General features: G+C 50.6%; 1 protein-coding gene across 1 annotated transcript in view; it reads left to right on the top strand.

Annotated features, from left to right (window-relative positions):
• COL27A1 (collagen type XXVII alpha 1 chain) overlaps positions 1–17,765 on the top strand; it is a 1,047,548-nt gene that overhangs the window by 332,481 nt on the left and 697,302 nt on the right. The gene's annotated exons all lie outside the window — the stretch shown is intronic.

The raw sequence follows: 17,765 nt of genomic DNA, 5'->3' as shown, positions 1-17,765 counted from the left end.
GAAGACTCTTCCAGGACAACAATGTGCAATCATCCAGACCCAACACTTGGCGGCGATCTATGCACAGATATGAATGTCAGCAGCCCTACATGCCAAGAACAGATGCATACTGGTAAGTAGCATATTCGTTACAAGGCTACCACAGCAGGGGGCCTTGCCTGTCACAAGGGCGCCACAGCAGGGGGCCTCTCCTGTTACAAGGGTGCCACAGCGGGGGCATCTCCTGTCACAAGGATACCACAGCGGGGCTCCTCGCCTGTCATTAGTGTGCCACAGTGGGGGCATCTCCTGACACAAGGGTGCCACAGCGGGGGGCCTCTCCTGTCACAAGAGTTCCAAGGCGGAGGGCCTCTACTGTCAAAAGGGTGCCACAGCGGTGGGGCTCTCCTGTCACGAGTGCGCCACAGCAGGGGTCCTCTCCTGTCACAAGGGTGCCAGGGTGCCACAGCTGGGATCCTCTCCTGCCACCAGGGTGCCACAGCGGGGGGCCTCTCCTGCCACAAGGGTGCCACAGCGGGGGTTCTCCCTTGTCACAAGCGTACTACAGCGTGCGTACTCTCCTGTCACAAGGGTGCCACAGCAGGGTGCCTCTCCTGTCACAAGGGTGTCACAGCGAGGGCCCTCTCCTGTCCCAAGGGTCCCACAGTGGGAGGCCTCTCCTGTCACAAGGGTGCCACAGCGGGGGTCCTCCCCTGTCACAAGGGTACCACAGCGGGGTCCTCTCCTGTCACAAGAGTTCCACAGCGGGGGGCCTCTCCTGTCAAAAGGGTGTAACATCAGGGGTCCTCTCCTGTTACAAGGGTGCCACAGCGGGGGACTCTCCGGCCACAAGGGTGCCACAGTGGGGGGCCTCTTCTGCCGCAAGGGTGCCACAGTGGCAGTCCTCCCCTGTCACAAGGGTACCACAGCAGGGGTACTCTCCTGTTACAAGGGTGCCACAGCAGTGTGCCTCTCCTGTCACATGGATACCACAGCGGGGCTCCTCGCCTGTCATAAGGGTGCCACAGCAGTGGCATCTCCTGTCACAAGGGTGCCACAGTGGGGGTCCTCTTCTGTCACAAACGTTCCACAGTGGGGGGCCTCTCCTGTCAAAAGGGAGCCACAGCGGAGGGGCCTCTACTGTCACAAGGGTGCCACAGCAGGGGTCCTCTCCTGTCACAAGGGTGCCAGAGCGGGGGTCCTCTCCTGCCACAAGGGTGCCACAGCGGGTGCCCTCTCCTGTCACAAAGGTGCCACAGCAGGGATCCTCTCCTTTCACAAGGGTACCACAGCGGGGTCCTCTCCTGTCACGAGGGTGCCACAGTAGGGATCCTCTCCTGTCACAAGGGCATCACAGTGGGGGTCCTCTCCTGTCACAAGGGTACCAGAGCAGGGGGCCTTCCCAATCACAAGGGCGCCACAGCAGAGGGCCTCTTCTGTAACAATGGTGCAACAGAGGGGGCCTCTCCTACCACAGGGTACCATAGCAGGGGCCTCTCCTGTCAAAAGGGTGTCACAGCGCGGGGCTCTCCTGTCACAAGAGTGCCACAGTGGGGGGCCTCCCCTGTTACAGGGTACCACAGCGGGGGTCTCTCCTGTCACAAGGGTTCCACATTGGGGGTCCTCTCCTGTCACAGGGTGCCACAGCGGGGGCCACTCCTGTCCCAAGGGTACCACAATGGGGGGTCTCTCCTGTCACAAGGGTGCCACAGCAGGGGCTCTCCTGTCACAAGGGTACCACAGCGGGGGGCCTCTCCTGTCACCAGGGTGCCACAGTGGGGGGACTCTCCTGTTACAAGGGTGCCACAGCGGGGGCCTCTCCTATCACAAGGTTGCCAAAGCGGGGGCCTCTCCTGTCCCTTTTAAAATGTGAAGGGTAAAAACAATCATTTGCAGTATTTCTAATTACAAATAGAGCATACATAATGCAAAGTCCGTGCTCTCGTCTCAGGGGCCCGTCTACCTGCGAAACTAATCTGCTGTTAGAGCTTCACCTTTAGGAGCCCCTCCTTGAGACTTTGGGGGCCACCACAAAGGCTTGAGGGCCCATCAGTGAGTTAGTAGGGCGTGCAGGGCGATACTGGGGGCCTCCTGGAAGACTTCAGAAGCCACCCGGGGCTTGGGGGACATCAGCTAGGACCCGGGGCCATGACGGAGACTGTAGGGGTGACAGGGAGAGTTCACGGGTAACAGGGAGAGCTAACGGGGCAACCGGGAGAGTTCACGGGTGACAGGGAGAGTTCACGGGCGACAGGGAGAGCTCATGGGGTGACAGGGAAACTTCACAGGGCGACAGGGAGGGTTCACGGGGTGACAGGGAGAGTTCATGAGGTGACAGGGAGAGTTCACGGGTGACAGGGAGAGTTCACGGGCGACAGGGAGAGTTCACAGGGTGACAGGGAGAGTTCAAGGCGACAGGGAGAGTTCACAGGGTGACAGGGTGACAGGGAGAGTTCAAAGGTGACATGGAGAGTTCACTGGCGACAGGGAGAGTTCACAGAGTGACAGGGAGAGTTCACAGGCGACAGGGAGAGTTCACAGGGTGACAGGGAGAGTTCACGGGTGACATGGAGAGTTCACGGGGGATAGGGAATGTTCAAGGGGCAACAGGGAGAGTTCACGGGCGACAGGTAGAGCTCACTGGTGACAGGTAGAGTTCACAGGGGGACAGGGAGAGTTCACGGGGCGATCGAGAGAGTTCACAGGGCGACACGGAGGGTTCACGGGGTGACAGGGAGAGTTCATGAGGTGACAGGGAGAGTTCACGGGTGACAGGGTGAGTTCACGGGGCGACAGGGAGAGTTCACAGGCGACAGTGAGAGTTCACGGTGTGCTAAGGAGAGCTCATAGGGTGACAAGGAGAGCTCATGGGGTGACACGGAGAGTTCACGGGGTGACACAGTGAGTTCACGGGGTGATAGGTAGAGTTCACGGGGTGACAGGGAGAGTTAATGGAGTGACAGGGTGATTTCACGGGGTAACAGGTAGAGTTCGCAGGGTGACATGGTGAGTTCACGGGGTGACACAGTGAGTGCACGGGGTGATAGGTAGAGTTCACTGGGTGGCAGGGTGAGTTCATGGGATGACAGGGTAAGTTCACGGGTTGACATGGAGAGTTCACGGGGTGACACAGTGAGTTCACAGAGTGATAGGTAGAGTGTATGGGTGACAGGGATAGTTCATGAAGTGACAGGGAGAGCATGGACTGGCTGTGTTCACTGTGGCTGTCTGGTGTATTCTTTGTATAGACATCTGCGTGTGTACCTGTTTGTCAAAGCACTGTGAGGCGGCGTTCTTGAGTTACATTAAAATATCAAATACAGCTTTTGCTAGGATTACTCTATTCAAACCCCTGCTATACATACTCATCTGAACATGCAAGCTTGTTTGCACCGACCACTCCCAGCTGCTGACGTGGTATAGGTTCAGACTCTGGGTCACCCCTGTTATGATGTAGGAACCTCTATGTCACTGTATGCACCCTACTGATGTTACAGTTAAGGAGAGTGCAGTAAAGTTAAGAAAGTCTGTGGAGGTCAAAGGGCACCCAGTGGTAGAGATTGGTCATTGGAACATGAGATGAGCTTCAGTGAGGGCTGCCTTCACCAGCACATTGGGGGTCCCTGTCTGTCCAGGGGCTGGGACGCACCCCAACCCCTGAGCACAGGTAGGGGCGGGCCCTGCTAGGACCCCTTCTTGTGGCCCCTGGGAGCCGAGCAGTGACACAGTCTGACTCTTGCTGTCCCTACCCCATTCACATGTCCGAGGCATATTCTCAAGGAGTTATCGCCAAGTTAACGGCACTTTATCACAACCAAAGTGGCAATAAATGTATCTCCCCATTCACAAGCTTGTGCTAACAGCCCATAGCACCAGTTTACCTGCGATAGCAGTCGCATAAAACATCACCACAGATGACCCACGCAACTATCGCTAATGAGATGCAGAGTAGGCATTCCTGTGCAAAAGCTGTGACAACACTACTCCGCAACATTCTCAACAACCAGCCAGATCGGCAATACGATCACAAAACATGCAATACGACACGTTAGCAGCAGGAAACTAACACCTGCTCTGACCTGGTGTAAAGTCGGACCACAGTCTGCACCACAAACGGGAGCCCAGCCCAGAGCTACACCTGAAGAACAACAGACGCCATGGAGCCACTAAACATGCAGACTGGACACCCAAGAGTGCCACAACACCCTCTGCCACCACCTCCAGGACCCTCCCTCAACCCCCGGACACCCACCGTCCCCCCCCCTTCCTCCAGGCCAACACTGAGGCAGAGTAGACAAAGACAGCAACCTTCCGAAAACACACCAACCTCACAGACCCAAGAGAATGTCATTGCCCACTACAGGCTCAAAGGGACAGCCATCCTCCACATCCTGAACATCATCCCCACAGGCTGACGGTACCAACACAGTGGACAACCAACATCCCACCTCAGACAAAGCTGCTGGCCGTGCTGCATGTGTTGGCCCCTGGTACCCTCCAACCAACAACCGCCTGAGTCGGAGGAGTCTCACAGCCAGCCCAATCCAAGTCCCTCACAAACGTCATGGAGGGCACCATCAGCTTGGTACCCCAGTACCAATACTCCCCCCACACTGCGCAGGAACAGCCGGAGACCAAGCAAGGCGTCTACGCCATAGGTGGCTTCCGGCACGTGTTGTGGGGCAATTGACTGCACACATGTCCTACTTGTGCCCCCTAGCAACACTGCACACAATAACCGCAACAGAAAGCGCACATATTCCATCAATGTGCAGGCAATAGTGGACCACCGTGGAATCTCCACCAAAGTCGACGCCAACCACCCAGGCAGTGTGCATGATTCCCACATCATCCGACAGTCCATCATCAACCAACACTACCAGGATGGTACCTACGGAAATGCACTGCTCGTTGGCAAGTACCAAATGAACACACCACACACCTTAACTCCACTATCATGCAACTCACAACACTGGGAATGCACAAGTTACAAACACATATACAACATGCCAAACAACATGCCCACCCATCAGACACGACAGCACAACTCACTGTGGGAACCTGGGCCAGCCATGCACATAAGCCATCAACGGCATGGTACCTCAGCCACACAACGGATCACTGACATAATATCGACAGTCAAAATATCGACTTGCAAAAATATCGAGGTAAAAATATAGAATGCCAGAATATCGACCTCCTATCTACAAACAGGTAAGTACAAAAATATCGACTCCAAAATATCGATAGGAAAAAATATAGACAGTCAAAATATCGATTTTGTTTAAATATCTTAAAAGTAATTTAAAAGTAATATAATAATAAATGTTATTAATTTAAACATACTTACAAAAACTTAAAATTAATAAATAATTAATGTAACTTTAAAAAAAGAAATAATTAATTTTAAAACATATATATATATATATATATATATGAACGTAAATTCGTCAAGCTGGAGCAGCCGCCCCAGTACACAGCTATACAATGACGAAGGAACAGACCCAGATTCAGTGCTCAATTGAAGTCTTTATTCTCCAGCAAGCCTGCCGCCGCCATTACGCGTTTCGCCTCTTGCAAAGCTTGGTCACATATATATATACTAGCAGCCCGTCCCGATGTTGTCCGGGAGCAAAAGGCTTGGGAGCAATCAGGCTTCAGGGCCCCCGCTCACCCCGACATTGTCCGTGGGTCCCCCGGAGCGCACCCGCGGCTGCTTCACCTACCTTAGCCGCCGCTCCTCCCCGTGCTCCTGAGTTAACCGCTCCGCCACTCCTCGCCGCTCCTCACCGCTCCTCCCCGCCTGTCCGTTGCTCCTCACCGCTCCTCCCCGCCTGTCCGCTGCTCCTCACCGCTCCTGTCCGCCGCTCCTCCCCGCGCTCATGTCTGCCGCTCCTCCTTGCGCTCCTGTACGCCGCTCCTCCCCGCGCTCCTGATGTCAGCACGCACGTCGCGACCGGTGCTACTTCCAAGGGACTACTTTTTTTTATCGAAATTTTTTAAACAACGTATATTATTTTTTTATGTATAGCCTATGTCCATCTGCTTGCCCTGACGTTTTCAAAGATGTATTGGGTGTTTGGATTGGTGGTGTAGTTTTCGAGTTTACCTGGCTCAAAGGACACAGTTCTCTCTTTATAATAGTAGTATAGATAAATACATATTATTAACAAAACATATACAATATTTTTTCCGAAGGATAGCGAGAGGGTTAAATTTACTATTCACACTCCAGAGAGTGCAACAGTAGGAAAAGCGTTGGATAGCGTAGGGGTAAAAATTACTATTCCCACTCCAGAGCACGCAACAGTACGGAAAGCATTGGATAGCGTAGGGGTAAAAAAAACTATACCCACTCCAGAGAGTGCAACAGTAGGGAAAGCGTTGGATAGAGTAGGAGTAAAAATTACTATTCCCACTCCAGTGAGTGCAACAGTAGGGAAAGCGTTGGATAGCGTAGGGGTAAAAATTACTATTCCCACTCTAGTTAGTGCAACAGTAGGGAAAGTGTTGGATAGCGTAGGAGTAAAAATTACTATTACCACTCCAGTGAGTGCAACAGTAGGGAAAGCATTGGATAGCGTAGGGGTAAAAATTACTATTCCTACTCCAGAGAGTGCAACAGTAGGGAAAGCGTTGGATAGCATAGGAGTAAACATTACTATTCCCACTCCAGTGAGTGCAACAGTAGGGAAAGCACTGGATAGCGTAGGGGTAAAAATTACTATTCCCACTCCAGTTAGTGCAACAGTAGGGAAATTGTTGGATAGCGTAGGAGTAAAAATTACTATTCCCACTCCAGTGAGTTCAACAGTAGGGAAAGCATTGGATAGCGTAAGGGTAAACATGACTATTCCTACTCCAGAGAGTGCAACAGTAGGGAAAGCGTTGGATAGCCTAGGGGTAAAAATTAGTATTCCAACTCCAGAGAGTGCAACAGTAGTGAAAGCGTTGGATAGCGTAGGGGTAAAAATTAATATTCCCACTCCAGTTAGTGCAACAGTAGGGAAAGTGTTGGATAGCGTAGGAGTAAAAATTACTATTCCCACTCCAGTGAGTGAAACAGTAGTAAAAGCGTTGGATAGCGTAGGGGTAAAAATTACTATTCCTACTCCAGAGAGTGCAACAGTAGGGAAAGCGTTGAATAGCCTAGGGGTTAAAATTACTATTCCAACTCCAGAGAGTGCAACAGTAGGAAAAGCGTTGGATAGCGTAGGGGTAAAAATTACTATTCCCACTCCAGTAAGTGCAACAGTAGGGAAAGCGTTGGTTAGCGTAGGGGTAGAAATTACTATTCCAACTCCAGGGAGTGCATCAGTAGGGAAAGCGTTGGATAGCGTAGGGGTAAAAATTACTATTCCCACTCCAGTTAGTGCAACAGTAGGGAAAGTGTTGGATAGCGTAGGAGTAAAAATTACTATTCCCACTCCAGTGAGTGCAACAGTAGGGAAAGCATTGGATAGCGTAGGGATAAAAATTACTATTCCCACTCCAGTGAGTGCAACAGTAGGGAAAGCGTTGGATAGCGTAGGGGTAAAAAGTACTATTCCCACTCCAGTGAGTGCAATAGTAGGGAAAGTAAATACTTCATATATAAATATAAATAACATAAATATTAATACCAATTACAAAATAATTAAAATATTTTAAAATTTTATAAAACATATGAAGTAATCAATTAAAATTACAAATAAAAATTAAATAATAATAAAAATTATCTACTAATACTAATTATTTACCAATTACCAATAAATTAATTTACAATATAAAAATAAATAAAAATTAGGCACAAAAAATATTTTAAAAATTTAATTACTTACAATTAAATTACTTCCCAAGCTATTCCCCTATAAACACACAACCCACTACAGAAAATTATGTAAATTAAAGTAACATATTTATCAAGTAATCAATTACAATAAATTACTAGTTAGATTTTAATTAATTATCAATTAATAATTAATTAACAATTAATTCTAAATAAATACCAATAAATAAATTAGCATATTTAATTAATTATAATTACATAACTTCCCACCCTATTCCCCTATAAACCCACAACCCGCTACAGAAAATAAATTACTAAAATTAAGATATTTATCAATTAATCAATTACAATTAATTACCAATTATATTTTAATAATTAATTAACAATTAATTCTAAATAAATACCAATAAATAAATTAACATATTTAATTAATTATCATTAAATTACTTCCCACCCTATTCCCCTATAAACCCACAACCCGCTACAGAAAATAAAATACTAAAATTAACACATTTATCAATTAATCAATTAAAATTAATTATCAATTATATTTTAATTAATTACCAATTAATAATTAATGAACAATTATTCTAAATAAATACCAATAAATAAAATAACATATTTAATTAATTATAATTAAATTACTTCCCACCCTATTCCCCTATAAACCCACAACCCGCAACAGAATTACATTACACAAAAATTAAAAATTAATATTAACTTACCTTAAATTCGATATTTTTGTTGTCTATATTATGGCTAGTCGATATTATGTCCATTCTATATTTTTGAATCGATATTATGTCCATTCTATTCGATATTAAAATTTTCTAGTCGATATTTTGGTAGTCTATATTATGTCTAGTCGATATTTTGTCTATTCTATATTTTGTACTCGATATTATGTCTAGTCGATAATTAAAAGTCGATATTTTGTCTCTATACTCCACAAAACAGAATGTGGGAAGAGGTAGGTACCAGGCATGTGCGAAGGAGGCGAGTGACCGATGAATGAGAATGTACACAATGCCAAGTGTGGCGTGGCTGTGCGGGCCAGACTGCAGTATGCAGACCACACACATATCCATATCGACACACACCGCTGGTGTTTGGAGTGTAGTGTACAGTGGAGGCAAACATGTCACCCAGCCAGTGGGGAAGATCGCAGCAATGTAGCTTGTTACGTCCCACCCGTAAGCGTGAGCAGAGTGGGCTGGCCCAGCGAACGCCAGGCCAGCGTTGTAGAACCGAAATTTTGGAGACCCCTCCCCCACTAGGAGAGTCAAAGCCAGCGGTGCAGGGGACACCTAGAATCTACGGGTTCTTCTTGCTTAAATCATACATTACCAAAGAGACCAGAACAACCAGCCGTGGAGGGAAGTAAGTTATTTATTAGCTCGAGCTAAGGACAGGGTCCCAGAATGGTACAAAGACAATTCTACGGAGACTGCTGCTTCAATCCGCAGCGCACACATACTTATAGTACTAGCCACGCCCATTTGCACAATACATAGTTCCACATTTTGATAAGTTCCTCATCTGACAAGTTCTTCGTCAGTCTTGTGGTGCAATCGTGGCCAGGGAACATCTGTCTCTGATTGCACAATGTACACAGCCTCGTGCTTCCTTGCTCAATTGTGTGGTCACAGGGTGTAGCCTCGTGTTTCCTTGATCCGATGGTGTGGTCACGGGGCACAGCCTCGTGCTTCCTTGACCAGATGGTGTGGTCACAGGGCACATGAGTTGGTCGTGACAGGCTGAGTTACCAACAATGGACAGGATGTGGCTAAGTCTCTGACACAACTGGGGGGGGTGAGGCACACAGGCAGCTTCTCGGAATTGGCTCGACCACAAGGAGGAAGGAGGGTTGTGCAAGTTTCAACAGGGACGTGGAAAGCAATTCTTCACCAGGTTGCCGAGAGCATGGCAACACAAACTGGAGTCTCGTGGGTCATTTTAATTACAGTTCAACAGACCCTCCTTTTACCATCCAGAGGCAACAATCAGTCGTCATCCAGGTCAATGTCCATCATCTGCTGGACCTCTTTCTCGATCATCATCATGGCATTGTGATGGTGTGAATTCACTTGTTTGTGTGCCAAAGAGGTGGCACAGAGCCCACACAGCGCAGGCATGCATTGAACACAGAGGCAGCAAGAGAGCTTGATTGCAATGAAAATCATTATCTTGAATCCCCACTGAGATACAATGCTCCAAAACCAGCCTGTTAGGGACCATTAACCCTCATCCTGATGGATATCGGAAGCAATCTTATGGAGCTTCTGGATTGCTTGATAACCTGTCGGTGCATTTTCAGGGATGTAAATGCAGCAACTTGTTTTGATCAATGTGCAGACTCCTCCACGATCCGCCAGTATTATGTCAAGCGCCATTCTGTTCTGTAACGTCATGAGGCGGTCTGCTTGAAGTTCAGCCGTGATGTTACTGAGGGCACCGGCAGTCGCGTTGATGGTGGCCTCTACCACCCTGGTGAGATGTCTGAGATTGTGACTATTGACCATAGGGCCCCAAAAGGGGAGGAATCCTTTAGCAAAGTCACCAAATTCTTGGCCAGCTGTGTCTTCAGTATCAACCACACCTCTTTTCCGGATGTGGTGTTTTGCTTCGGCTGTGTAGGTGGGGGGGAGCAACCAAGCACTGTAACAGGTGCCAGCCCAAGAATTGGGCAGCCAGGTGTAGGCCTTGCTCCCAAACACAAAGTACGTATTCAGTGAGGACACCAGAGCTGGGCAAGTCGAGCCATTGAGCTCAAGTGTGTAGGCACAGTCACTTTCTCCCACCCATACTGTTCCACTGCTCTTCATGCAGTATTTTTTGGGATGTGGGTAGACAGGGAGGTCCTTAAGAGGAGGCAGTCTTTTCTTTCCCCCACCATTGTAGATGTTCGATGGATAAAAAGACCCATGATTGTTCTCATATTCATTCTTTTTTGCTGAATCTTTATCCATGTGGCGGAAGGCTTGTCTGAAACTGGTCTTCCCCAGGCATCGTGTGGATGTATCACCTGAATAGAATGCATCAAAGAACACAGTGTACCAGCCATAGGCCCAACCAGCTCGAGAGAAAGGAGCAGGAATCAGGGACATTCCGGTGTTTGCAGTATGGGGCAGTAGCCCACATACCCAATAGTTTGTCATGTTCACCACAAGCTGGTGCTGGTGTAACATTTGAATGAAAGTGTTGTTAAAGAAACCTGTCCTTCTGCTCTTCTCATGGGTGGGTAATGACACATGTTGATGAGGTGATTCTGTAGAGGTAAGAGGCTCAGGTGCTGCAAGGGCAGCGTGTATTACCCATCCGAGGAAGGCCAGTCCCAGTGAAATAGTCATTAGTACGATTAGACAGATCGAGTACCGGCCACGTATTGTCTTTATGTACTCTTATTTCTTTATTTCTTTGCTCTTCAAGCTTTCAGTGTTCATTTTGTTCATCGTCTGCTTCACTTGGTCTTCCCTAGTTGCTGCCTGTGATTGGTGGTTGCTTCAACGGTCAGTGATTCCGGCGTCCTAATGGCACGTTCCAGTCCGCTGTACCGGCTCCGGTCAAAAAAATGCACTGGTGTATCACAGCCCTGCAGCGATTTGTCGGACCATGTCAAGCAGAGGGCAGAGACCTTTGTCTCTTCAGTCCTTTTTTCTGGGTCGGAGGTTGTACCGGGTGGACCTGGGCGTTGTTTGATCAGGAAACAAAGGCTCTGGCTGTTGAGTGTCCCGCAACCTCAGATGCGAAGGAACGGCAGATTGCAGGATGTCGTCGTCCTCTCGTTCAGATAAAGCCCAGGCAATGTTGGCGTCACTGAAGGGTACAAAGCGCGGGACTTTCTCACATTCGTCATCTCCCAAGCCTTCCTTGACCCACCGGTCGTATGGTAGTGGTAGAGGCACCTTCTTGCAGTGCACTCCGTGAACCCAGTTTTTTCTTCCTGCTACCTTCACTGCATATCTTGTAGCCAGCAACACTTGCTGGGGCGGCTTCCACCTCGGCTCCAAGTTCTTTGTTCTCTGGAAATTGCGGATGCAGACCCAGTCGCCTGGCTGGATGGTGTGACCAGGGCCCTCTGGTTTGGGTGGCAGGATATCTTGTACCTGGCGATGAATGAGACGTAGGTTAGTGGTCAATTCATGTAAATAACCAATCAACAATGGGCATTCAATGTCAGAGTACTTCTTTGGGTGGGGCTCTCCCCAAATATTTGCTGGCCGACCAAACACTATTTCGTACGGAGATAGTCCGGTACGAGAATGTGCCGTGGCTCTAGTTGATAGGAGGGCAAGGGGCAGGGCGTCCGGCCAAGACAGTCCTGTGTCAGCCTGGATCTTTGCCATTTTTAATTTCAGTGTTCCATTGTAGCGCTCAACCAAACCTGCTGACTGTGGGTGATTGGTGGCATGGAATTTCTGTCTGATCACCATCCCTACACACACTTTCTTTATTATTTCCCTTGTAAAGTGGCTTCCGTTGTCGCTCTAGATAATTCTGGGCATCCCAAATCTGGGAAAAAATTCCTTCAACAGTATTTTGGCAGTGCTTATAGCAGTGTTGTCCTTTAGGGGGTAGGCTTCGATCCACTTACTAAAGGCACACACAACTACCAGGACATATCGGAGAATGTTGCATCTTTCCATCTGTATGTAATCTATTTGGAGCACTTCAAAGGGGTAAGATGGGGGTGCAAAATTCCCAGCAGGTGTTGGTGTGCCTTTTCCCGTGTTATGCATCAAACAAATCATGCACTTCCTGACTAACCTCTCAGCATATTTTGGGATGGGTTTGTTTTGCCATACCACAGCTAGCAATTTGCAAATACCTTTTGCACTAATGTGAGCTGGGCCATGAGCGATAGTGACCACTGGCAAAACATAGGAATCGGGTAACAACCATCGCTGTTGTTCAGACAGATCCGTCCAACAGCCTTTCTCATTTAATAGGCCTGTTTGCTCTTCCCAGAGAGCCTTTTCCTTTCTAGTCGCCTCTGCCTGTATTTCCTTAACATTCTTAATAGTATCCTTGTGCATCCCTTTCTCCGGTACCCAGTTTGAGGGGCCAGCTATCAATCAATCAATCAATCATGACATTTTTATAGCGCGCTACTCACCCGGAGGGGTCTCAAGGCGCTGGGGGAATGGGGTATGTTACTTCTCGAAAAGCCAAGTCTTGAGTTGCTTCCTGAAGGAGAGGTGGTCCTGGGTTAGCCGAAGGTGGATGGGGAGGGAGTTCCATGTCTTGGCTGCCAGGTAGGAGAAGGATCTTCCTCCGGCGGTGGCTCTGTGGATGCGTGGGACAGCGGCGAGGGCGAGGCTGGTCTATCGTAGCTGGCGGGTGGGCGTGTAGAAGGTCAGGCGGTTGTTGAGGTACTTGGGGCCCAAGTTGTGGAGAGCCTTGTGTGCGTGGGTGAGGAGTCTGAACGTGATCCTTTTGCTGATGGGGAGCCAGTGCAGGTCTCTCAGGTGTCCGGAGATGTGGCTGTGGCGGGGGATGTCCAGGACAAGTCGTGCGGAGGCGTTCTGGATGCGTTGGAGTCTTTTCTGAATTTTTGCTGTGGTTCCGGGGTAGAGGGTGTTTCCGTAGTCCATTCGGCTGGTGACGAGTGCCTGGGTGACAGTCTTCCTGGTTTCGGTGGGGATCCATCGGAAGATCTTTCGGAGCATGCGCAGGGTCCACTCGTCGACGTCTTTCATCCCTTCGTGAAGGCTGGTTCTGGCGGTGGCTGGATCGTTGGTGAGGGAGAGGATCAGTTGGGTGTCGTCGGCTTAGGAGATGATTTTGAGGTTGTGTTGGCGTGCGATGGCTGCGAGGGGGCTCATGTAGACATTGAAGAGGGTGGGGCTGAGCAAAAATCCCTGTGGTACGCCGCAGATGACTTCGGTGGCCTCGGATATGAACGGGGGAGGCGAACTCTCTGGGTTCTTCCGGCGAGGAAAGAGATGATCCACTCCAGTGCCTTCTCTTGGATTCCGATGTTGCTGAGGCGCTGCACTAGGGTGCGGTGGCAGACAGTGTCAAACGCTGCGGAGGGGTCCAGGAGGATGAAGGCTGCTGTTTCCCCGTTGTCGAACAGGGATGTGATGTCGTCAGTGGCTGCGATGAGGGCGGTCTCGGTGCTGTGGTTGGCTCGGAAGCCGGACTGCGAGTGGTCAAGGGATCCGTTCGTCTCAAGGAAGGCGGCAAGCTGTCTGTTGATGGTCTTCTCGATGACTTTGGCCGGAAAAGGGAGGAGCGAGATGGGGCGGAAGTTCTTGAGGTCGGAGGGGTCTGCTGTTGGTTTCTTCAGGAGGGCGCTGATCTCGGCGTGCTTCCAGCTTTCCGGCAAGGTGGCGGTCATGAAGGAGGCGTTGATGATGTCCCGGAGGTGGGGGTGCGATGATGGAGTTGGCCTTGTTAAAGACGTGGTGGGGGCAGGGGTCGGTTGGGGATCCGGAGTGGATGGTGTTCATCGTGCGGGTGGTGTCTTCGGTGCTGACCGGGGTCCAGGCGCGGAGGGTGGTGGTGGGGGGCGTTGGTTCGATGGTTGGATGCGAGGTTGGTGCGTCGAAGCTGTTGTGTATTTCGGTGATCTTGCGGTGGAAGACCGAGGCGAGTGAGTCGCAGAGGTCTTGCGAGGGAGTGATGTCGTTGTTACCGGCGCTGGGGTTTGAGAGCTCTTTGATGATGTTGAAGAGTTCCTTGCTGTTGTGGGTGTTGTTGTCCAGACGTTCTTTGAATGCTGTCTTCTTGGTGGTGCGGATCAGCTGGTGGTGTTTGCGGGTGGCGTGCTTGAGGGCAGTCATGTTGTCTGTGGTCTGGTCGTTGCGCCATGTTTTCTCGAGGGTGCGGCAGTTCTTCTTGGAGTTCTTAAGTTCGTCGGTGAACCAAGAGGCTTTCTTGCTGCCGTGTCTGCTGGGAGGGGTCTTCAAAGGTGCGAGGTCGTCTGCGCTGTTGGTGATCCACTTAGTAAGGTTGCTGGCTGCTTCGTTGGGGTTCGTTGAGCTGGTGGGAGGGTTCTGGCTGAGGGAGGTGGTGATCTGGTCGGCGGTGATCTAGTTCCAGTTCCTGCGAGGGACCTGTTGCGGGTGGTGGTGGGTCGCGGTTCTTCTGAAGCTGAAGTGGATGCAGCTATCGTCAGTCTAATGTAGTACGTTGGAGTGGCTGAAGGAGATGTGCTTGCTGGAGGAGAAGACAGGGTCGAGCGTGTGGCCGGCGTAGTGGTTGGGGGTGTTTACCAGTTGCTTGAGACCGAGGTTGGCGAGGTTGTCCAGCAGGGTGGTGGTGTTGCTGTCCTTGTTGTTCTCCAAGTGGTAAGTTGAGGTCCCCTAGGAGGATGTAGTCAGCGGAGGGGAGGGCGTGCGGGCTGATGAAGTCTGCGATGTCTTTGCTGAATTGTGTGCGCGGTCCCGGGGGTCTGTAGATGAGGGTGCCTCCAAGTGTGGTCTTGGGGTCGGTGTGTTTCTGGAAGTGGAGGTGTTCGGTGGCGGTGAAGGAGTCGTCGGAGCTGGTCGTGATGCGAATGGTGTTCTTGTGTATGATGGCGATGCCTCCTCCAGTGTGGTTGACGCGGTCTCTCCGAGTGATCTTGTATCCCTCCGGGATGGCGATGGCGATGTCGGGCGCTGAGGAGGCGTTCATCCAGGTTTCCGTCAGGAAGGCGACGTCTGTAGATGTTGTGTCGAGCAGGTTCCAGAGTTCGATGGCGTGTCTGTGGACGGAGCGGGTGTTGAGCAGGATGCACTTGAGGTGGTTGCTGCTGGTGCTCAGCTTGGCGGATGCGGTGCAGATCCGGAGGCAGGTGAACTTGCAGGTTTGGCAGGTGAAGGGTCCGTGTGTGCGTTTTGGGGTGGCTTGGTAGCAGGCGGGGGTTCGGCCGGCATTGAGTGCGTTGAGGGTGGTGGCGTCGTAGGTCCGTCGTGTGGTCTGGGGCGGCGGGGGCCAAGGGTCCTGGTGCTGGGCGCGGTCCAGGCGCGGACGGGCACAGACGGGCTTGCCTTTGGCGCGCCTTCAGCGCACAATCGGCGCGCCCGCTGCGCGTCCGCCCGGTCTCTATTTAAGGCGAAGTAGGAGGGAGGAGCAGCTTGGAGGCGGGAGCGGGGAGGACACAGAAAGAAAAGGGGGTGGGGCCACGATATCACGGCGGCGGGAAGCGGGGGGGTCACACCAGGGGAGCTAACGAACCAAAAGAAAACAGAGGTACAGTTTACCAAAAGGCAACAGAGATATACTGCAAAAACAAAGTAACAAAGTAACAATCAAGTCAAGTCAAGTCAAGTCAAAGAATTTATATAGCGCACTACATACCCAGAGGGTCTCAAGGCGCTTAGGAAGGGGAGGAGGATTACTTGTCAAATATCCATGTTTTAAGTTGCTTTCTGAATGCTAGGTGGTTCTGGGTAAGGCGAAGGTAAGTGGGGAGTGAGTTCCATGTTCTAGCAGCCAGGTATGAGAAGGATCTGCCTCCCATGGTGGTCTTGTTGATGCGAGGTACAGTGGCGAGGGCTTGGCTGGAAGAACGTAGTTGGCGGGAGGGGGTGTAGAAGGACAGTCGTGAGTTGAGGCATTCTGGTCCGATGTCGTAGAGTGATTTGTGTGCGTGGGTTAGCAGTCGGAAAGTGATTCTCTTATTGACGGGTAGCCAGTGGAGGTCTTTCAGGTGACCAGAGATGTGTTCGTTGCGTGGGATGTCTAATATGATCCTGGCTGAGGCGTTTTGGATTCGTTGGAGTTTCTTCTGGAGTTTAGCGGTGGTACCTGCGTAGAGGGTGTTTCCGTAGTCCAGTCGGCTCGTGACCAGAGCATGGGTGACAGTTTTCCTGGTTTCGGTGGGGATCCAGCGAAATGTTTTTTTGAGCATGTGAAGAATGTTGAAGCAGGATGAGGATACGGCGCTGACTTGTCTGTTCATTGAGAGTGAAGAATCCAGGATGACGCCTAGGTTCCGTGCGTGGTCTGTCGGGATGGGTGCTTTTCCAAGGGCTTCCGGCCACCAAGAGTCATCCCATGCAGAGGGGGATGTACCTAAGATGAGGACTTCTGTTTTATCTGAGTTCAGTTTCAGGCGGCTGTGTTTCATCCATTCGGCAACTTCTTTCATTCCTTCGTGTAGGTTACTTTTGGCGGTGCTGGGGTCATTGGTGAGAGAAAGGATTAGTTGAGTGTCATCCGCGTAAGAGATGATGTTGAGGTTGTGTTGGCGGGCGATGGCCGCGAGGGGGCTCATGTATACGTTGAAGAGGGTGGGGCTGAGTGAGGATCCTTGTGGTACGCCACAGATGACTTCAGTGGCCTCGGACTTGAATGGTGGAAGGCGGACTCTCTGGGTTCTTCCGGTGAGGAACGAGGTGATCCATTCAAGTGCTTTTCCTTGTATTCCGATGTTACTGAGGCGTTGTAAAAGGGTGCTGTGGCAGACTGTGTCGAATGCTGCAGAGAGGTCGAGGAGGATGAGGGCGACTGTGTCTCCATTGTCCAGTAGAGTTCGAATGTCGTCTGTTGCTGCGATGAGGGCGGTCTCAGTGCTGTGTTTTGCTCGGAAGCCAGATTGTGAGGAGTCGAGGGATTTGTTGGCTTCGAGGAAAGTGGCGAGCTGGTTGTTGACAGCTTTCTCGATTACTTTGGCCGGGAATGGAAGGAGCGAAATGGGGCGGTAATTTTTGAGTTCGGTGGGGTCCGCTGTGGGTTTTTTCAGAAGGGCGGTGAGTTCAGCGTGTTTCCAGTTTTCCGGGAAGGTGGCGGAGTTGAAGGAGCAGTTGATGACGTCTCAGAGGTGCGGTGCTATGACGGAGTCTGCTTTGTTGAAGATGTGGTGAGGACATGGGTCTGTGGGGGATCCTGAGTGGATGGAGTTCATCAGGCGGATGGTGTCCTCAGTGGAGATTGGGTTCCAGTCGTTAAGGGTGTTCACGGGGGGAGAGTGTTCAGCATATGGTTGGGTGGGTTGGTCTCCGGGTTGGTTGTCGAAGCTGTTGTGGATGTCTGCAATCTTGTTGTGGAAGAATGAGGCTAGGGAGTCGCAGAGGGCTTGAGAGGG

The sequence above is a fragment of the Lissotriton vulgaris genome, chromosome 5 (assembly GCF_964263255.1).
Source record: "Lissotriton vulgaris chromosome 5, aLisVul1.2, whole genome shotgun sequence".
NCBI classification, from domain to species: Eukaryota; Metazoa; Chordata; class Amphibia; order Caudata; family Salamandridae; genus Lissotriton; species Lissotriton vulgaris.
This window is presented reverse-complemented; position numbering and strand designations above follow the sequence as displayed.